We start from the raw sequence: 24,003 nt of genomic DNA on the forward strand, positions 1-24,003 counted from the left end.
ATAATGTGCCCCTTCTTATTGAGCCTCATTTAATTCTAACATTGAGAATACTCTATATTTTTACATTAGTTTAATACAGGCGCATTAAGGGTGAGGCAAAGTAGGACCCCTGCTGTCTGATACAATTATAATGATCCACATAATGACTTGCTGTGGCTACCTTGTCATACAAATGGGGAAGATTTTGCAGAGTACCGGAAGGCTAGATAAAGGTACATGCCAAGGATGCACATGCATGCTTATTAGACCCCAAAAGACTTGAAGGCCATTATCTAAGTTTGTACCCCAAAAAAGGGTAAATTCTGTCATGCTCTGAATTTGCAATATATTTCTGAATAATTTGTATGGAATCGTGGACCATAAATCTGCCACTGTTTCCTTATGTGCTTTCTTAACAAATATCCAAAAAGGAGAAAGCCCTGAAGTCACATCAATAGTTTCTAGTAATCTGGCTCCAGGCATGGTTCCCCAAACCTGGCCTTGAGAAGATGCAATGGTGCAGGTGGAAGCTGAGTCATAGTGGAAGGTACCATTCTGTTCTGACCTGCAAGTGCCGAGATTGCCACCTGACACATGATGGAAGATCTTTAAGTATCCACATAGCAACTGTGCCACACAGTTCCACTGACTACTACGTAAAAACAAGAAATCCCTCGATCGTGTGGAAATGGGCAGAAACTCTAAGGTGAAATAAAGGGAATAGGATTATGTGTTTTGTCTCTCCTAGCAGTCCCTTGATCACCCAGAAATTGGCTAACTAAATTGACACACTGCAGTCATTATATACACAAATCAGTTAAAAAAATATTTCTTTACATTTATTTGATAAACACATACAGTACATTTGATTAAAAGCCATAATTAGCCATGGTCCCTATTTTGCTCTTAATAACACATTAAATCACAATATACATTACAACGAAGAAAGCTTTAAAATGTATATCACACAATTACATAGACAAAATTTCTTACTAAAAAAAAAGGGGAAGGCAAACATTCAAATATATTGCATCATCCTGTTATGAACCTGCATGACAGAGAGAATACAAAGAACAATAAAAAGACACTACACTTTGTCATTCAGTACACATCCACTTTTAACTATTTCAAGGATTATACACTTGTGGGATCTGACTCTAATTGTCGCTACAAGTGAGTGCCCGGTGCTTTGGATTGTGTCAATTCCTGTGCGTCGACGCGTTTCGATGGGCTGTATTTATGCCGCTATCTTTATCAAGACCAGTGATAGATGTTTCTCTCTTAGTTCACATATGGATAGAGGTTCCAGCTATGGGAGAGAAGATGTTATGATGATAAATTAGATAATTCAAGTCTGTTTAATGTCGATTCACTTAGTTTTAAAAAAAAGATATTTGTTGGGGCTATTAGGACTCCCTCCCATTTTTATCTGCTTTGCTCTGTTTGTAACTTAGTTATCATAAAGGGTAAATGGTTATCTGAACTCCACGTGTCGCTGCTCTGGGAGCCCACCCTTAGAGTAGTCAATCTTCTCTTTGTGTACCATTTTTTAAAATTAATCCGATGTTCTCACCTGAATATCTGCTTTTTGTTCTACTATATAGTAGGTTTCCACTAAAATAGACGGACAGTTCTTGTGGAAAGCACACGATAAGTTGTGGTCCTACATGGAATCTCAATGTTCTGATCTGGGAAGAGATTATTATCCAAAATTATCCATTCAGGGTGTGATTATGTGAACTACGTTTTTATTATATTATAAATGCCTCACTACCTGGGAGTAATGCAAACAATTGGTTCTCACCTTGTCATTCAAGCCGGTTGTATGTTCTATCTGCTTAATATCCTTACGGTGAAAATATAGTATGCTGTTTCTGTTATTACAAACAGGACATTCTTCCACACCTAGACACCTGATGCATCATCCAGCCATTTTTGGCCGCCTGTAGCAAACGTAACTGACAATAGCAAACAAATGAGTGGAATCCTAATGCCACTGTCATTATTGTAAATGTCAATAAAGTTTTATTTCATGAACATGATATCCTCCCACACCGAGACATTTTTTGCATTATTCAGCCAGCTTGGGGCGCTGGGAGTAAAGACATCAGCAATTCAGAACAATTAGATTTATGTTGAAAACACTTACGGGTAAATAAAATAATGGAATTAAATAAATAAACACAATATAACAAAATGTATCCGTAAGACCAATAATATGACAGGCGGGCTTTAGACAGACCAGAACATATCAAGGGATAGGGGCTACGCTAGGATTGGTGGAATCACAAAAGAAAGTGAGCGTTATGGCAAAAACGGCTTGATTGGCCGTAAAACAACCACCTGACAGAGACAACCAATAGGAAGGTGTGGCTCTTCTAAACAAATGCGAGGCGTCAAACACACAGAGCGGTAACCAGAAACCGCATCACGGAAGTCTTCCTGCATGGACGCAAAAGCCTGCAGTTTGTGAGGTAAGAATGGAAATAATAGCGTAGGGTAAACCGGGTCCAGCGTCACTAGGACGCAGGGAGGACCGATGTTCACACGAACATTCCGGACTGATAGATACGAGGGAACATTCATTTTATCCTTGTCCCTTTACAAAACAGGGTATTTGAGAAACCCCGAGGACGCTCCACCAACTGCGGGTCCTTTTTAAGAATTCGAGACTAATTTAAGAACCAAGAGGCCACAAGATATATTCTACATGCAGGATATCTGACAGCAACCACAACCAGGTACGGACGAAGCCGTCATAATTCGAGTTAAAGAGCAGGCTTTGAGGTGGCAACACTAGATAGTGATATTTGTACATATTACAGGCACAAACGAAGGACAACATCAGTTGGGCCAATCCTACAGAAACAGCATACTATATTTTCACCGTAAGGATATTAAGCAGATAGAACATACAACCGGCTTGAATGACAAGGTGAGAACCAATTGTTTGCATTACTCCCAGGTAGTGAGGCATTTATAATATAATAAAAACGTAGTTCACATAATCACACCCTGAATGGATAATTTTGGATAATAATCTCTTCCCAGATCAGAACATTGAGATTCCATGTAGGACCACAACTTATCGTGTGCTTTCCACAAGAACTGTCCGTCTATTTTAGTGGAAACCTACTATATAGTAGAACAAAAAGCAGATATTCAGGTGAGAACATCGGATTAATTTTAAAAAATGGTACACAAAGAGAAGATTGACTACTCTAAGGGTGGGCTCCCAGAGCAGCGACACGTGGAGTTCAGATAACCATTTACCCTTTATGATAACTAAGTTACAAACAGAGCAAAGCAGATAAAAATGGGAGGGAGTCCTAATAGCCCCAACAAATATCTTTTTTTTAAAACTAAGTGAATCGACATTAAACAGACTTGAATTATCTAATTTATCATCATAACATCTTCTCTCCCATAGCTGGAACCTCTATCCATATGTGAACTAAGAGAGAAACATCTATCACTGGTCTTGATAAAGATAGCGGCATAAATACAGCCCATCGAAACGCGTCGACGCACAGGAATTGACACAATCCAAAGCACCGGGCACTCACTTGTAGCGACAATTAGAGTCAGATCCCACAAGTGTATAATCCTTGAAATAGTTAAAAGTGGATGTGTACTGAATGACAAAGTGTAGTGTCTTTTTATTGTTCTTTGTATTCTCTCTGTCATGCAGGTTCATAACAGGATGATGCAATATATTTGAATGTTTGCCTTCCCCTTTTTTTTTAGTAAGAAATTTTGTTTATGTAATTGTGTGATATACATTTTAAAGCTTTCTTCGTTGTAATGTATATTGTGATTTAATGTGTTATTAAGAGCAAAATAGGGACCATGGCTAATTATGGCTTTTAATCAAATGTACTGTATGTGTTTATCAAATAAATGTAAAGAAATATTTTTTTAACTGATTTGTGTATATAATGACTGCAGTGTGTCAATTTAGTTAGCCAATTTCTGGGTGATCAAGGGACTGCTAGGAGAGACAAAACACATAATCCTATTCCCTTTATTTCACCTTAGAGTTTCTGCCCATTTCCACACGATCGAGGGATTTCTTGTTTTTACTTGGAAGAGTACCCTATTCCCTTGATCTTTACAAGGGGTCTCTCTCTTTTGACTATACCTATACAGTACAACCTGTTGGTTGGAGAGGACCTAGGTTTTCCTAGGTAACGCATACTATTCACATTGATTAAAAATCACGAGAAAGGTAAAATATCACTCCATATGGATAAATTAAAAACCTTCGGATTTTCTGAGGATCAATTTAATAGGCTAATCAGCTCGAATCCTCGTACAGGCAGTGCACATGCCCTTAAAAATACAAGTCAGGAGGATTTGATAAAAATCCTGAATGCAAAAAAGAAATTGATCCGAACGGAACTACACGCAGAATTCCTCATTGAGTACCTAAAGGCTGGAGTAATCCCCATTGGTCTACAGGTCAGGAATGAACCAGGACTCTTTACAGAGATTCCAAAATTTATAGAAACTTGGACACATATAGCCAATCGCTGTAGCAGAGATTGGCTCATCTTGATCATTGAAACAGCCCAAGAACTAATTGAAATAGAGAGGAAACAAATAGATGACCTTGAGACAAACCTGAAACAAAGCACAGCCTTAGAAGAAGCAAAGAGGAAAATGGAGGAATTAGAAAGTGAAACTAACAGCTATCGTGACTATCTCACAAACAAAAAAACGAAAAAACTCAGAAAAGATATAGACAGATACAACATAGAAATAGTTTATCCATATCTGGGAAAAGATTATTATAAGAATAGTCAATATCAAAGGTGGGACAAACCCCAACCTACAAGACCTATATACTCAAGAGGAGGAAATAAACGGGTTACATTTTCAAAAACATCAGGCTCTAGTAGCGAGGAAGAACATGAGGGGGAACAAAACAATAGACCCACATTTGACAGGGAACCTTTTTTAGGCAGACGCCAAAATCGGGGACAAAGAGGCTACAGGAATTACAACAGGCCAGAACCGCAGAGAAACCATCAACCTCAGAATGTAGGGCAGGAATACCTGACAACCAGGAGCAGACAATACTGGAGGTAGAGGAACTACCCATTATAAATCTGTCTGATAAGATACTTACCAATGATGAAAAAGATATTTTGAAAAAAGGTTTTAGCTTTGCACCGTCTGCCCCCCATAATACATATGAACTGGAAAGCGATTTAAAACAGTTTTTTAGGAAAATTAGATTAAATAGGTTTTTCCAAGATAAAGAATACATACAACCAAAAAATGTATCGGGTTTCAAACCCAAATCGACGTTCACCCCAAATCTAGGCCAACTTGATAAAAATGTTGAGATCTTCGAAAGGGTTGTAGAAATGGAGATCAAAAACTTGAACAACTTCATGCCAAAACATAGTAATCATAATTTAACGGTGGACCAAAAAAAAGCACTCAAATCACTCCAGGAATGTGATGAAATAGTGATCAAACCGGCCGATAAAGGCGGTGGAGTTGTGATCTTCAACACTAGGGATTATGAACGAAGAATGAGAGATCTCTTAGAGGTAAAAGACCATTATCGCCCCATTCGCTTTACAGCTATAGATAAACTGAAGAAGGAAGTGGCCACCCTCCTTAAACTAGGTTTAGATGAAGGTTGGATTTGTATGAACGAATACAAGTTCCTATTAAATATGCACCCTATAACACCAGCGATTTATGGACTACCAAAAATTCATAAGAGCTTGTATAATCCCCCAATGAGACCTATAGTTAGCAGCATTGGCTCGATATTGGAACCATTGAGCAGATATGTGGACCATTTTTTAAAGCCTATTGTTCAAAAACAAAGGTCCTATATCAAAGATACAGCTCATGCGATATCTATATTTGAGGGCCAGAGCTTTAATGGGGAAACCCAATATCTGGTCACGCTTGATATTGAAGCGCTGTATACGAACATCCCCCAAAACGACACAATTAGGGTAATTTCAGATATTTTGGAGACAGAGAATTTAGAGGGTGCCAACAAAGACTTTATAACATCGTGTATAGAAATGGTTTTGAAAAATAACATCTTTCTATTTCAAGAAGAGGCGTATATTCAAGTGAAAGGGACCAGCATGGGGGCTACCTGTGCTCCCAGTCTGGCATGCCTTTATGTTGGACACTTTGAGCAAACACACATCTTCAATGAGATTGCGCCATACTTTGAAAACGTACAGGGTTGGCACAGATTCATTGACGACATCATATTTATCTGGAATGGCTCCAGTCAAGAGTTGGATTCTTTTTTAGAATGGATAAATTTGGGGGATCAAAACCTCAGGTTTACAGCACACTATGATAACTCTCAGGTAGATTTTTTGGATATCAAAATCAAAAATGTAGATAACACCCTACAGATGGAGCTGTTTACGAAGCCGACTGATAAAAATACTCTCTTAACTTATGATAGTAATCACCCCAGATCCCAAAAAGATAACATCCCCTTTGGGGAATTTCTAAGACTAAGACGTAACTGCACATCAATAGATGACTTCTACCAGCACGCGGAGACTTTATCCAGTAAATTGAAGGCCAGAGGGTATCCGAAGAAACTAATCAAAAATTCACTAAAAAGGGCCAGATTCTATAACAGAGACTGCCTATTAGAGACCAACAGAAGTAAAAAGGACATCTCAAGTGACAGAATTGTCTTTGTTACACAATTTTCAAACAAGAGTAACAAAATTAAGAATATAGTGAACAGAAATTGGAGAATCTTAAACTATGAGGTAGAGAACAGATTGGAAAAACCCCTTTTCTCGTTCAGGCGAAATAAAACTATACGTAACTCCCTGGTGAGAACATACAGACAGGCAAAAGATGCCCAAACCACACTAACAGGAGAGAAAGCCAAAGGAAATTACAAATGTGGTACCTGTTCGATCTGCATACACTGCATAGAAACAAAAAGCATAACGTTCAACAATAAGACAATGTTGGCGACAACGTTGAACAATTGCCGCAGTAAAAATGTGGTTTACCTCCTCATATGTCCGTGCGGATTGGGCTATGTGGGGGAGACAGGGAGGGAACTCCGTATCCGCTTATTAGAGCACAAATCCGCAATCAGAAACATGAAAGAAAATGCCCCACTCACGGATCACTATGGAAAACTTGGACACAAGTGTGATGAACTTAAGTGGTTCATACTGGAAAAAATCACCATAAACAGGAGAGGAGGAGACATTGACACTAGAAGGAAACAACGTGAACAGTGGTTCATGTGTCACCTTAATACAGTACATAAGGGTCTGAATTCAAAGGAGGACTGGATGAATATTATCACTAGATGATAATATCTCGATCCACGTGTGATTCCTGAAATGGTTGTGATATCTAGCATATCCGTTAACCATTAGAAGATAGAGCAGTACAGAGTGAGAGACGTAATGCCATAGATATTAGGACAGATGTCAATAAAGTTTTATATTACAAACAGGACATTCTTCCACACCTAGACACCTGATGCATCATCCAGCCATTTTTGGCCGCCTGTAGCAAACGTAACTGACAATAGCAAACAAATGAGTGGAATCCTAATGCCACTGTCATTATTGTAAATGTCAATAAAGTTTTATTTCATGAACATGATATCCTCCCACACCGAGACATTTTTTGCATTATTCAGCCAGCTTGGGGCGCTGGGAGTAAAGACATCAGCAATTCAGAACAATTAGATTCATGTTGAAAACACTTACGGGTAAATAAAATAATGGAATTAAATAAATAAACACAATATAACAAAATGTATCCGTAAGACCAATAATATGACAGGCGGGCTTTAGACAGACCAGAACATATCAAGGGATAGGGGCTACGCTAGGATTGGTGGAATCACAAAAGAAAGTGAGCGTTATGGCAAAAACGGCTTGATTGGCCGTAAAACAACCACCTGACAGAGACAACCAATAGGAAGGTGTGGCTCTTCTAAACAAATGCGAGGCGTCAAACACACAGAGCGGTAACCAGAAACCGCATCACGGAAGTCTTCCTGCATGGACGCAAAAGCCTGCAGTTTGTGAGGTAAGAATGGAAATAATAGCGTAGGGTAAACCGGGTCCAGCGTCACTAGGACGCAGGGAGGACCGATGTTCACACGAACATTCCGGACTGATAGATACAAGGGAACATTCATTTTATCCTTGTCCCTTTACAAAACAGGGTATTTGAGAAACCCCGAGGACGCTCCACCAACTGCGGGTCCTTTTTAAGAATTCGAGACTAATTTAAGAACCAAGAGGCCACAAGATATATTCTACATGCAGGATATCTGACAGCAACCACAACCAGGTACGGACGAAGCCGTCATAATTCGAGTTAAAGAGCAGGCTTTGAGGTGGCAACACTAGATAGTGATATTTGTACATATTACAGGCACAAACGAAGGACAACATCAGTTGGGCCAATCCTACAGAAACAGCATACTATATTTTCACCGTAAGGATATTAAGCAGATAGAACATACAACCGGCTTGAATGACAAGGTGAGAACCAATTGTTTGCATTACTCCCAGGTAGTGAGGCATTTATAATATAATAAAAACGTAGTTCACATAATCACACCCTGAATGGATAATTTTGGATAATAATCTCTTCCCAGATCAGAACATTGAGATTCCATGTAGGACCACAACTTATCGTGTGCTTTCCACAAGAACTGTCCGTCTATTTTAGTGGAAACCTACTATATAGTAGAACAAAAAGCAGATATTCAGGTGAGAACATCGGATTAATTTTAAAAAATGGTACACAAAGAGAAGATTGACTACTCTAAGGGTGGGCTCCCAGAGCAGCGACACGTGGAGTTCAGATAACCATTTACCCTTTATGATAACTAAGTTACAAACAGAGCAAAGCAGATAAAAATGGGAGGGAGTCCTAATAGCCCCAACAAATATCTTTTTTTTAAAACTAAGTGAATCGACATTAAACAGACTTGAATTATCTAATTTATCATCATAACATCTTCTCTCCCATAGCTGGAACCTCTATCCATATGTGAACTAAGAGAGAAACATCTATCACTGGTCTTGATAAAGATAGCGGCATAAATACAGCCCATCGAAACGCGTCGACGCACAGGAATTGACACAATCCAAAGCACCGGGCACTCACTTGTAGCGACAATTAGAGTCAGATCCCACAAGTGTATAATCCTTGAAATAGTTAAAAGTGGATGTGTACTGAATGACAAAGTGTAGTGTCTTTTTATTGTTCTTTGTATTCTCTCTGTCATGCAGGTTCATAACAGGATGATGCAATATATTTGAATGTTTGCCTTCCCCTTTTTTTTTAGTAAGAAATGTTGTTTATGTAATTGTGTGATATACATTTTAAAGCTTTCTTCGTTGTAATGTATATTGTGATTTAATGTGTTATTAAGAGCAAAATAGGGACCATGGCTAATTATGGCTTTTAATCAAATGTACTGTATGTGTTTATCAAATAAATGTAAAGAAATATTTTTTTAACTGATTTGTGTATATAATGACTGCAGTGTGTCAATTTAGTTAGCCAATTTCTGGGTGATCAAGGGACTGCTAGGAGAGACAAAACACATAATCCTATTCCCTTTATTTCACCTTAGAGTTTCTGCCCATTTCCACACGATCGAGGGATTTCTTGTTTTTACTTGGAAGAGTACCCTATTCCCTTGATCTTTACAAGGGGTCTCTCTCTTTTGACTATACCCACTGACTACTACATCATATAATAATGTCCTGGATTGGTCACTGTAGTATCAGTATACCTACAACTACTGACAATCATACTATTTATTTTCTAACTTATACCTTAAACCTGCAGTTCACCAACACAATGTGGACAATTCAGAGCCCGCCAAGAATCCCTTTTCATCAGAAGTAACAACAAAAGCTATGACTGGTGTGAGAAATACACACAAGGTGTCACAAATGTCCAGAACCTTGAAGACCAACCAATACACAAGTATGAGAAATCATAGGGCTGTGATAATGAATGTGTGCTAACTGCCAATGTATCTGTTCTTGCATTGCTTCAGTTCATGCCTGGGAAGCTACCTGAAAATCTTTTCTTTACGAATCTCTGAAAATACACAAATGATTGTATGCAATAGAGAAGATCGTGAGGTACAAGTTGTTGCATGCAAAATTATGGGTCGAGAAGGTATTCTGTTCCCCATTGTTGTAGCATGTTGTCACTATCTCCTACATTCTACTGCATACATCAAGATGATTGTTATATATAGGGTTTCTAGCTATCAGAGTATGCACCCTGTACAAGCAGGAACCACCACTCGAGTCAGGGTAAGCTAATTACACACTAAAAGATAGCCTGTGCTCACCCTCTGGTAGCTTGGCACAGAGCAGTCAGGTTTATCTGAAGGGGCAATGTGTAAAGTATTTGTGCAACACACTCACACAGCAATACAATGCATACACCACAAAAAGACTCCACAGGGGATTATAAAAATAGATTAGGATATATTATATACAAAAAAGACCAGAACAACACACATTCAATGTATTGAAGTTGAGATATAACATTTAAAAATGACAAATGCAATAAAGCTGTTAGAAGCAAGTAGCGCTGAAAGGTTACTTTAGGTCGTGCAGGACTGGGCCAAGGTCAAATGTGAGCTGACCTTGTGAAAGCGCCCGCCGGCTGCAGGATCCTCCCAGGAGCTGGTGAACATAGTACCTTTCTTCATTGCAAACAGTGAGATGTGTATTCTCCACATAGTAAAGGTGATGCGTCAGTTCCGAAGTCGAGAGCAATGCTCCAGATTTTGCCATGCAGTTGAGGGGATTTGTCAATCTTACCAGGTTTCAGCCCTGGTGGTAACCTGTCCATTGCGTCCATCTCTAGAGGCAAAGTGCTGGTACCAATGTAATATGCCCATTTTACTTGCGCAACTGGGTAGGTGCACTGTTCTGCTTTACTAAGAGATGCATCGAAATGCGTTTTGCAAGTATCTGGGCCACTTCCCGTGAGCCAGGCACAGGAGCAGGGGTAGAGACTTTGATTTCCCTGAGCCTTAAGCAACAGGAGGCAAGCCAACAAGCCCTTGGAGATCACTTGAAGGTAAGGCAAATTCCAGCTCTCCTTCAGCAAAGTCAGAGAGCAGCAGGCAGCAGGTCAACACAAGAGAAAATTAGACCTTCCAAGTCTGCAGTCAAAAGATGAGTCATTTAGGGAGTACGGCAGTCCTTCTGACAGAGGTTCAGTTTAAGATCCAGAAGTACCTGATTTGATGGAGTCAGAGACCCAATACTTATACCACAATGTGCCTGCCATAAGCCACCTACCTAAATCCCGGATGAATTCAATAGGATGGTAACGCTAATTCCCGAATCCTCCAGGGACTTGCCCTCCATTTACTAGAGGAAGCACTGCTCCGTAGCAAATCTCAGGGGGAGGGGGTTGGGATGGAGAGAGTATGTAGAGTCAAAGATGCTGTGGCTTGTTTACTCAACAGCAACACTGCAGCAGCCATTCACACCAGTCTGATGAATGGTACCAGCAGATATGATAAACAAACAAATAATAAGGAGTTAGTCTAGTATTAACTCTATCTCTTAAGGTATCACCTCACAAAAGCTTTTTAAAGTTCAACCAACCTTTACTTTTGTTTTTAGATTTTCTGTAGGGGCTCCTTTATCAACATTTTCAAAAGTGTAGTGAGTTGGATTTCATCATCAAACCCACAAGCAAATTTGGCAAATACCTAATTGGCATATTTAATTTACATGTAAGTTCCTAGTAGAGTGGTATACCATATACCCCGGGCCTGTAAATTAAATGCTACTAGTGGGTCTACAGCACTAATTGTGCCACACCTTCAAAATATATCTATGGTCTGCCACAGCAGCCTGAAAACAGTTGTGCAATGTCATTATGACTTGGCATTAAAATCTTCTTGCCGAGCCGTAAACCCCCTTTTTACTACATATAATATATCCCTAACGTAGGCCCTAGGTAGCCCATAGGGCATGGTGCTGTGTAATTAAAAGGTTGGACATGTATCTTTAAATTTTACTTGTCCTGGTAGTGAGAAACTCTTAAATTTGTTTTACACTACTGTGAGGCCAAAGCCTCCTATAGGATGTCATTGGGGATTACTTATTACATTTAATATGCTGCAATTCATCATTGGGAGCAAGTAGCCAAGTCATTTTTGGTACCTATGACCTTGTAAGGATAAACCCTCTCTAATAGTAAAGGTGGATTTTTCATTGCAATTTTGAAAGTACCACTTTTGGAAAGGGCAAATTTCCTGCCCTTGGTTTGTTTTGCCTGTAGTCTATCTTGGGTCATATGACTGGGTATCTCTGACAGTTAGACTTTGTGCATTCCTCCCAGACTGTCTCACAATAGTGGAATTAAGTCTGCCTAAATTATCTGATAGCAGGGTGCAGGGGCAGAGCTGAGCACAGCCTCACTTACAACTAAATAGCCTGTGCCCTACACCCACAAATAGGTTCTATCATCCCTGCATGGTCCCAACAGCCAACTTGAAGCCATGGCAGGGGGGTTAGGAAAATCCATGTACTTCAAAGAATCGTTCTAGAAGCGTCTTCCACCATCCTGAAGAAGGCCACCAAGGTATAAAAATCAAATCTTCAAACCCGCTCTTCAATACAATTCTGGACCTGTTAATACTCTGCCAGGAAAAAGGATGAAAGGACTGGCATTCTGTTGAACTGCTGACCTGCTGCTGCATTGCTGTGGTGCTGCCTTTCTGCCCTGCTGTCCTCTAGCCTGGGGAAGGAGAACTGGACCTTCAACTTAATCTTAAACCCAGGGCTACCAAAGTGCCTCCAAGAGATAGTCTGCTGGCCTCCTGGTCTGAGCCCCAGGGTCATAGAAGGCTCCCAACATCTTGCACCAGACCGGGATCCAGCTGAAGTGAGGTCCCGACCCTCAAGAGGTGCCCCTCAGGCCCTTGACTCTTGGTGTGGTTATGAGAGCTAAAATCAAGCTTTAAGGTCCTTCGCGACTGGTAATGGGCTTGTTTGCACCAAGACCTTGACACTCACACCACGATTCAGTCTAAACCTCCGTCAGCCCGACTCTTCGCACTGCATCTTCGTCTGCTTGTGGGGACTAACATTGCAAAGCTCCAGCAGTGCCCACTTGTGATCCCTGGTCTGCACTTGGCGCTACTCCATAGCCTCCCACAACATTCTCCCTGCTCCTTGCAGTCTCCTCCATTGTGAACAGGACTCTTATTACGGACTTTGAGAAGGTAAACTTCAACCGGCCTAATCTGGTGACTGTATCTGATCTGCGCTCCATCGCGAATGGCATGAAAGTGTGACTTTGTCTTAGTCCAATGCGACAGGATATCCCGAGTTGGTATTTTGTGCTTTTTGGCACTCTTTTCCTTAAATTCTTTGAAGATTCATATCTCTGGTGCCGCTGATTGGATTGTTTATGTTTTGGAGTCAAATTGATTTATTACAGTCTACCCTATTTTTCTAAATTGGTTTGAGCTTTTCTTGTGTTGTGTTTTCACTTTACTACTTTAATACTTTGCACATTGCCTCTAAATTAAGCCAGCTGCTTTTTATGCCAAGTGACCCAGGGTTAAGCACATGTTATTTTAGTAATTTCTTGTGGTTCACCCTGCAAGGGATTAGGGCTGTTGCTTGACCAGGGCTCACAACCTAGTCAGCCAACAACCCAATATCCAACATTTTTCCTAACAAATTAAATATTTAAAGAAATGAAAGGCCTTGAATCACATGAACAGATATTTCCCTTCATGTTCTCAGCTAGATTCCCAGAGGTCGAGGGTGTGAATCTATTCTTGGGCGGATAGAAGAAGAGTCATTATGGAAGTACTGTATTCTGTTTTGATGCAGTGTACACAGTTACTTAGAGTTATCTTTCTCATATGATGGAGGAGCTTCAAGAATATTGATAGCACAGCAACCCCGCAGAATACAGCAACCTTTGATAACTTTCTTCCTTGTTTGCTCTACTATTGGTATACTTACTGATAATCAGGATATGTCTCCTCTAGAGCTCTAGTTCATCAAGTTGATGTGGCATTTTTAACACATCTAAGAAATCTTGACCATCACAAGGGACCACAGAAGTTGCAGGAGCGAATGGTGCACGGAACGTACACACACAAGCTCACATTTCCAGAGCGTCGGCCGGAACACAGTTAAAATGGATGCTGTGGGTGTGCAAAGAAATTGATCTACCAATACAGTTGTATATGCATTGCTTCAATACATATTGAGATATCAACTAGAATTGTGTATATTTGTGAAGTACGAAAATGTGCAATGCGCTCTTTACGCACAAGTTAGATGGAGATATGGTGTGAAATATTGCATGCACATTTATATCATGACAAAGTACTCTGCTTCCCATTTAGTAGTATAATTCCATTACCTGGTTTTTACTGGTAATGCAGTATATAGCCATGCATCTTTTATGATGTTTCTTTTTCAAACAAAACAATATGGCGTTAGGTCGAGTAAAATAAACCTTATAAATAATTTGTTAATACATTTCTTTTCAATTCTCAAATGTACTTACAGTACTAATTGAAAGAGTTAAAAAGAGAATATTTATAATCCAAGTAAAATCAGACATAGGTAAAAATGCATACCAAAATCTCTGAACACAGCTATGACAACTAGAATAATTAATTACCACTGGTAAAATACATGAAGGGACAACTTACCTCAACATGAATCACCTTTTCACAATTTACAAATGCATCATCCTCTACTCCCAACCAGGTTTCCTAAGGTTCCAAAACAAGATTAATATCTCTTGGATTTACGTTGATATATATGGCAAGGGATTCATTGAGAAATTGTGAAGGGACAATTTCATTTCTTCATGACATGCCTCGTTTTTGGCAGTGCTAGCATTTAACTGACATTACTTACTTAATCTAAAGAAATTGTTTTGCCTGATATAGACCAACAAACATGTAAACAACTATTATTTGAATAATTTAATGCCTAAAATTAAAATTACACACAACATCAAAGTACAATCACAATGTCACAAACAATAAACAATAAAAAACACTAATGCCAGTGCAGTTCAAAGCTGGCCACCAATGTGTGCACCTCCTTGTGTATGCACAGGGGTCCAGCTTTCAGTGGTTTTCAAACAACTTTAATACAAAAAACATTTTAAGATGGCCACTCGTGTATGTGGATCTGTGCATGCTAAAGCAGCCATATTTTAATGCATTTTATTATAAAGTTTAAAAAAAAGCTTTTCTGAAACAAATAAGAAAAGCCAAAAGGTTTGTAGCCAACATCAGATCTATTGGCTTTGTGACTGCTTGCCTAAGTATGAAATATCTTGTTTGTTTCTGCTACTGGTGGCTGAAGGCATAGTTGATTAGGAATTTAAAGCTAGCTAGTGAGTTCCATTTGCTCTGCTTCTGAGACTATTTATTTATAAAATAATGTGAAGTGTCGAGAATTTGCCCTAGGTGACCGCCTAGGGCAAAACTTCCACATCTGGTGCAGATCATTAATTAATGGAGCCAGTATTAAGGCCGGTTTTTGAGAAACATGGCCTATAGACTTAACATTACAGGACCTACCACTCAGCTAAAACAATGTTTGGACTCAGATCTCAGAGTGTCAGTAAAGGGCAGAAGAGTTCTTGCTTTCTTTGTGAATCCCAATCCTAGGTGTTGTATCAAGTTTTGTGTTTAACCCCTTGTGTGCCACGCCCTTTCCCCGCCCTGTGCCGGCCGTTGCATTAGCGGGCGGGGTTCATGACGAGCTGGACTCGTCATGGGCACAGCGCAACCGCAGCCCATGACGAGTCCAGCTCGTCATGGGCACACAAGGGGTTAATAAAGTACTTCTTTTCAAACAAATGAAAGCACTGATGTGATACAGGTATTAGAGAGCACTGATGGTGCTGTGCTGCTTTTTGAGTGTCTAGCACATGCCACCTCTTGAATAAGGTCTGGACTCTCCAATACCCAGCGAGATAAATGTTAGAGGGGAGTACTTGGTGAAGTTTGGGCTGCAATACTGCCTTGGACCAGACGTGGTGTGTGATGAGGATGCACCTGCATAATTATCAGATATTGAAAGCCTGAAAGCCACAAGGGCAGTGTCAAATACCTTTCTTTCAACAAAGTACTCCAGAGGAGTTCATGTCACGAAGTATTTGTGTTAGTAGAAGCACTGTCAATGCCTTACCTAACGTTATATATTTTGATGCAGACTGTGCGGAGATTACCACTGATTTACATGGAGGAACATGACAAGTATTGCAATACCATTCCCACAACTATCTCTCTGAAAATAACAACCAATGGTTACTTTCTTGCTACTGTTCTTTATTTTCAAGTGTATTTACTGACAGTATTGCTATCTCTAATCAATTAAATTCAATAGCTTTATTTCAATAACACGTATCATAAAATAAAAACGTGCTCGATGGTAATAAATCTTTGAATGCAGAAATTCACATAAAATGTGCTGGCACAACATTTTTGGCATTGTGTTATATTACAAAGCATAAAACAGATATCAGTAAAAACATTTACCTAAAAAGTGTGCTTGCAAGTTTCTACAAATTCACACTATAACATGTACACCTTGATTAAAAGAGAAGTATTAAAAAAGGGTAAAAAAGAACAGAGTTCATCACATTCTAAATTTGTGATGACATCCTAATGTGATCTGTGATTTAATAAGTGCAGCATCACATAGCTTTATAGCTGCCTCCAGTAACACGCAAGGCCTGTAGTTAAGTCACCCCACGCAGGGCTTTGAGCCTAACTAACCAAGCGTGGTTTAGAAACTTAGCCACCCCACAAGAGAAAAGAATGCTTGGGTCGGATTTTAGTATGCGCAGAGCAACCCGGTGGTCAGGGTGCCCATGTCACTGCAAATTGGTTTTATCCATTTCGACCTTGCATTGTTGTAAGCTGGGCAAGCAAACATGACATGGGCAACACACTCCGTCGGGGCTCCGCAACTAGGGCAACTTTCTGTTGTGTTCTTGGCTGAGTGCTACTTTGATGTTAGAGCATTAACAGGGAGCGTGCCAAACGTAAACTGAATATACAGAGCCCTGTCCCGTGGGACCTGGATCACGTCTAGGTATGGCTCCAAACTTCTAGTCTGCTTAAATGTGAGAAATTCATCTGTTAATCTCCCCATATTCGACTTACTGAGCTCCTGAATATCAATCTAATACCAGTATTGGCGCTTAAGTTCCACCTTGCTCAGGGGGGTTTGGGTGTCCCACAAATCTTTCAGGCCAAGTAGTATCATAGTTTTCCTCACAAATGATATCCACTTGACCCGGTGGTCCACATCTAAGTTCATTACCTCTGTTAGAGCTGTGGAGTAATTGGTGAGCTCTACAGTGTGCCTTAGGCGAGCCCTAAAGAGCAAATGGCAGAGCTTAGCAATATCTTTAAACGGCCGCCTACCCATATCATGCATTAGAGGTGTTAGTGGGGTGTTACAGGGGAGCATCACCAAGTCCCTCAGGAACTTATGCTCAGACCTACTGATTTCATCTACATTTTCAAACCCCCATAGCTCGGCTCCGTAAAGAGCCAAGCTAACTGCCTTTGCATCATAAGCTACGAGGGCCGGGGCAACTGGCCTGCTGTATGAGGAACGATGTTCTTTGGTTAGTGCCCCAGCCACAAGTTTATGATTCATAAGCATTTTGGCTAAATGGGGCTCCAAAACATTTTGTCTGTGAGTCGAATGCCAAGATATTCAAAGATCCTGACTCTCTCCAGGGGGTACCATTCAGTGTAAGATTGTTCCTAAAGGATTTGTGGGGGTTAAAAACCATGAGCTTTGTCTTGTGGTGTTGATGACTAAGCCCTGGGAGTCACAGAAAGATTGGTATCTGTTCATTTGTTTTTGTATCCCAGCTGGGGTCTTCAACATCCTGTTTCCACAACTGTCTCACTGAAAACAACAACGCATTGTTACTTTCTTGCTACTGTTCTATGTTTTCAAGTGTATTTATTGACAGTGTTGCTATCTCTAATCTAAATTTTAGCTTCGGAGAAATCTAAGGATTATGGGACACCAGATGGTGCTGGCAGGATTGACATGAGAATTTTATATACAAAGTATCACATTTCCAGGACTATATTGGTCAGCCATATCACAGGTAAAATGCATGCTTGGGGTGTGCAAATAAGAACTTGATACTGCCATGTTTACAAACTGCTTCAACTCATGTACTGTAAGTCCTTTTTTTCCCACCAGATTGTGTCCCTATTAATGAAGAGCGGAAAGTGTGTGATGTGGTTTGCATTGTGGCATGAACATTTGTGTTGCAAGGTGTCCACTTTCCAATGTTGAAGGAATTCTGATGATGATACATTTCATATTCTTTACTTTCACACTCAATAAGCATTAGGAATGCTAATATGTCTGGCTTATAACGGGAACTATATCTTTACTCACTGGTGAGTTAGACACTCAATGGTTCATCATAAATGCACTGACACTTTTCCTTGCACTTATGCATTCATTAATCCTCACCTACTCGTTCTTGCACTCATTAACTTACCCATCCACAATAAAACACATACAAAACTCAACAAGCATATGTATGAGAAAATAAGAATAAAAGTACAAAAAGATAACATGTTTCCACCTAAACAGTATTCTTCCAATAAAAATGTAATTTATACATAGCACTGGGTGGCACTCTTACAATAATGATAAACATTATCATTGTTTTGCAGTTACAACATGGCCACCATGTTCAGAAGCAATGTGTTGACCCGTTTAGAAAGTTAAACAATGGTTTACTATGGACCGTCCTATTAAAAGATGGCTGGCTGGTTGAGAAGCAGTGATTGTGTTGGGTGAGGTGCAACATGAGAAGTAAGAGAAGGCCCAGTAGCAGAGAGACATTATGATCTAAAAAAAACTAATATCCTTCTTCCACCACACGCAGGTGGGGTTTGTCCCCGGCCGCTCCTCCAGGAACCACCTCTGTACCCTCGCTCACACTCTATGGGCGGCCAACGAACTACTGGATGATGCCCTTGCCCTCTCCCTAGACGCCAAGAAGGTGTTCAATAGAATTGAGTGGTGGTACCTCTACACTCCCTTGAGATGATTTAGCCTAGGAGAAGAATTTATTAATAAGGTCATGGAGAGAAACTTGCCAGGGCTGCCCGCTATCATCCCTGATTTTGCTCCTGGCCATGGGGCACCTTGCGGTCATTCTTCTTCAATAGCCACTGCTCACTGGTATCCCTCTTCCAGGAGGAATGTCCACAGTATAGCTGTATGTGGATGACATACTCCTCACCCTCACGGACCTCCATTATTCTGTTCTGTATCTGCTAGATATCATCGCTGACTTTGTGGCACTGTCAGGGTATTGGGAGGACTGGGACAAGAGCGAGACACTACATCTTTCACAAGGTACCACGAGGGCAGCGATCCACGGCTATCCCTTCTGCTGGACACCATTGGGTCTCAAGCACCAGGGAATTTGTGTCAATTGGGGCCTGGACCATATGTTGGCAGATAATCTTGAACAACTAATTGCCTGCATGAAATTAGACTTTGCATTGTGGTCTCATCTTGGTCTCTCCATGTGGGGGAAGGTTCAGGCAGTATGAATAGTCACACTTCCGTGATTCACCTATGTCCTTGGCATGCTGCTTCTCTTGGTCTCACTGTCTACACTATGCTCTGTGGATGCAGGGATCTGCTCATTTGTCTCCGGGTCTTCATGCCTTCATCTGACCTACACCAACCTCTGGCCTACACCAACCTTCTGGCATGTTGCTCATGTAGCAAGCACTGCACCCTGGCCTTCCATCTCTCACAGGTGGCTTATATGCTTCCTGGGATGCCAGACCCAGTGGAAGGCTCGCTACAGGCATGGCAGCACAGACGTGGTCCTCTTTGTAAGAGAGGCACACCTCCAATGTGCCTTGCCAACCCGATCCCGCAGGCCATGCTGAAATCCTAGGTTGGAGCCTACTGCCTTTTTGGAGTGAACTCTCTTCTTAATGCGCATGCACCCTTATGGGGCAATGCCTGCCTACGCATTGAAGGTAAGGTCCTTGACTGGGAACCGTGGTAAATGGCCGGAGTCAACAGCCTACACCAGGTCCTTGATGGCGGGCCTTCTAATCCTTTGCAGCCCTCCACGAGGAGTTGGGCCTACTGCCTAAAAAATCATGGAGGTGCATCCAATTGCAACATTGCCTTCAACGCTGGTTGGGAACATGAGCATGGGCCTTGCAATCCTCCCCTGTAGTTTCTTATTTCAGGACATGGGGTCATTCTCGTAGGGTCATGTCAGGTCGCTACAACCTTCTGAACCAACACCTTTTTTCTCTTCCTCTCCTAACAACATCTGTGTCAAATGGCAAACTTGCCTTCAGACAGAATACGAGTGGGAAGAACTCCTGGAGGTTCTCGACCGTGAGACAAGGGATGCCCACTTGAAGTTCTGCCTCTATAAGACACTGTTTGGCACTGGACTCCTGTGAATTTGCGATCTGGAGGCCTGTTGCCCAATTTGACCGGTTTTGATTTCTATTTGTAAAGAGCGAACATATCACCCCCTTAAGGGTTTCAATGCGCTGAGGGCCGTAAGGGAGATTGAGTGAGCTATTGCCCAGAGTCACATGATGCTGAGCTGAGCTGCAGCAGGCGCTGGGGATGAACCGTGAACCCCGCACTCTGGAGTCAGCCGCTCTGGTAGCTGCGCCACACCTCTTGGCATTGCTCTCATACCCGCTGCCATCTATTGCCCGTCCTCTGTGATTGCCCCTCGATACAGCCCTTTTGGGATGCTGTGGAAAACCCGTGGTGAGACCACCTCTTCCCCGCCTTTTGATCTTTTAACACGACCATGGGGATTCCCTGGACCTCTCCCGCATTCAGCACCGCCTAATACACAGGGCCCTTGCCACAGTCAAGATATGCATTCTTCTCCACTCTGCCCCACGGCGCCCCGACAAGTAGTGGCTGGTGGCGATGTACCAGGCAGCCATCCATGAACATATTATCTATACCCTCTAGGACAGAGCAAAGATCTTCCTCCACACGTGGGCCCCGTTCTTCTGCGCATTAATACTTGGACCACCACACGACCCTCTCTCCTATGGACAATCTACCTGGAAGCTGCATCACGACACGTCTATGACTCCTGACTGTATGACAGCACTTGGGCGATCCCCCAGCTCTGTGGCCCTTCTTTCCCCATCCCTCCCCCGTCCTCCCATTCCTTTAAGTTCCTCCCCGACACATCCCGCTCCAACCCCTGATGGATCCCACTCCTTATGCCCTCTCTGTAACATGGGGTCTCCCCTTCTGGGAAGAAGTGTCCTGATTCTGTGATGTATGCTGCATTGTGGTTTCATTTGTGTCATCTTGGCCTACAGATATTCACGGTCGACGTTTAATGACTTTGTTGTCATTGTATACAATGTCCTGCTCCCTTCCCATCTGCTCCCCCTCTGTATTGCTCTTCTTTGGTTTTCAATAAAGAATTGAAACAAAAAAACCGAATAATAAAACTGAAAAAAGATGAAAAGAAAGAAGACCTATTAAAAGAGATAATGAAACACTTGGTTCAAACACAAGGGACTAGCCAACTGGCCATGCCACTGATTTCCAATCATTTACAGGCAGGGGTGACCATGTGATCAGCCAAAATGCTGCAATGGAGCCAATTGGTAAAGTTGGCTTACTCTTTGCTCTATGCTGAATGTTGCTTGGAAGCAGAGTGTGAATGACACATGAAGAGACCAATTGCAATGGATGGCCAATTCGCATTTATGAATAAATGAGGCCTGTTTCCATTAAAACAGTGAATCAACGCCTGCTATACCGTGCATACGCTTACCCACAAAGCAACTATTATACATACAGTCTTAAAAGCATAAATATGTGCAAAATGAATATTAGACAAACAGGATACAGCCACTATTACGGGGGCCTACCTCGAACCTTAGCAGGGCAAATCTTCTACTCCAATGTTTTGTCAAAGGGTGTAACCGACACCAGCATCCTTGAGCAGCGCAGTGATCTGTGATCCTCCATGGAACAAAACCGCAGTATATGGTCTTTCACACATTTTAATAACCAATCTGCCCTTAAATACCTATTGCCTTCAACACTGATTATCTCAATACATAAGTCAAGCCTACTGCATGTGTCATAACTTTTCCCAAGAGACATACCCTTTCAAAATGAACCAATCAAGCCTATAGCCTCTGTTATTGGCTTGTAACCATAAACAGTTCCCACCTACAATGTTGTGCATAGTGTTACAAATATGTATACAATTGCTATTGGCAAAACAATATGCAGTCCTTTCAAAAGGGCCTAAAGGATTACCACACTGCAAATCTTCAATCCCAAAGTGTTTGTCAAAGTGGGTAACCAGCACCAAAACTCTTGCCTTTACTGAGGCAATCTGTGAGAACACTTGTACCAAAATATCAGGCTGTGGCTTTTAACACAGTGTAATAAAAATTCACCTTAAAAGCATATTGTTTTAACGTATACTTTTCCCGAAACATCGATCAGGCCTACGGCCTTTGTTGTCGCTTTTCATAATAAACAGATCAGACCTAGGACATTTAACACACCTTTCCCCAGTGAACCAGCTCAGAGCTCTAGCCTTAATCAATGACTGGTCCCTATAAGCAACTCAGGCCTACATTATTGAGCATATTTATTTTTTGTCGCAGATGTATATAGCTCAAACTCGACCCAAAGATATTGGAGTGTTTTACATGAGCACCAGTTATGCTACGCAAGGACACATTCATCTTTTTTGGTAGACACGAGGAGATTAAGTGATTTGCCCAGAATCATAGGATGTGAGCCGATGTCGAGGCTCGAACCTGGTTCCCCAGCTCCAAAGTCAGCTGCTCTGGCTGTTAGGCCACATCCTCTCCCCAATATACTTTCCTACAAGGCAACTATCAGTCACACGGTCATAACATACAAATATCCCCCTTTTTGTATGCTTTAGTGTGATATCCTAAGTGAGGTGGCATGGGGAGCAAAAAACAATGGAGTGGGAAGATTGCCAGTTCCTGAGATTAATGCAGCATTCCATCCATCACCCTGTTGTTTTTGCATCTATTGCTGGAGTGTACGGAGTATGTCGAGACGCTTGTCCCGGCTCACTGTGTCATAGCAAGCAAGTTATACATGTTTAAAGGGTGCTTGTCTTCCAGCTTAGTGAAGACCTGGCCTGACAGTTTGGGCTTGATTGTTCCCATGAGAAGCAAGATTGCATATGTGTGATATTTCCATACTTTTAGTGTACATATGAGTGACATTGTACTGCCAATTGTGTGACATTTTGGGGCATATTTACAAGGGCTTTGCGCAATGCTCTGCCCCATATTTACAAGGCGGCACTGAGCCACTGTGCGTGGCTTCATGCTGCACTGTAAATATTGTACCCTTTCACCCAGTTTTATGCGTCAAAGGGGCGTGCTATGGGTATTGCCATGGGCCTTCCACCGCAACAACCATTGCTTTTTGATGTTGGCCCAGACTTACATGGATCTGTGCATCTCAGGCAGGGCCAAAAACTAACACCACTGAAAAGCAGGCTTAGAGGGGCGCAGTGAGGAGAAATACTTATATTGCTCCTCATTTTTTGCTCTTTCTATGCGTGGTGCATTCTGCTGCACATATAGAAGGAGCAAATCACCTTTAATGATTGTTTATGTGCAGGAAGGTGTCTCTTCCCGCACATAAACAATCCTCTCTGCAACGCAGGCTCCCTTGCACCATGGCACAAGGGCGTCTGCTTTGGCGCTAAGGAGCTTTTTTAGCGCCAGCGCAAGGGGAAACACAGGGGTGCACCTTGCATTTTTTAAATGATGCAGAATGGGGCTGCTAAATTGCTTGCATCACTTCTATATAAATATGTCCCTTTCGCTAGTAAAACCAAACAATGAAGCTCATGTAAATAGATAAATATTGGAAATCACCTCTTTTGAACTTTGAAAGGGCC

General features: G+C 41.4%; 1 long non-coding RNA gene across 1 annotated transcript in view; it reads right to left on the minus strand.

The window, feature by feature from the left end:
* Window positions 1-24,003, minus strand: part of LOC146854121 (uncharacterized) — a 169,896-nt gene that overhangs the window by 120,626 nt on the left and 25,267 nt on the right. The window contains exon 2 of the long non-coding RNA XR_014980736.1: window positions 14,705-14,767. This is a non-coding gene — a long non-coding RNA (uncharacterized LOC146854121). The remainder of the gene's footprint in view (window positions 1-14,704; window positions 14,768-24,003) is intronic.

This window comes from Triturus cristatus, chromosome 4_1 (assembly GCF_964204655.1).
Source record: "Triturus cristatus chromosome 4_1, aTriCri1.1, whole genome shotgun sequence".
Taxonomy (NCBI): domain Eukaryota; kingdom Metazoa; phylum Chordata; class Amphibia; order Caudata; family Salamandridae; genus Triturus; species Triturus cristatus.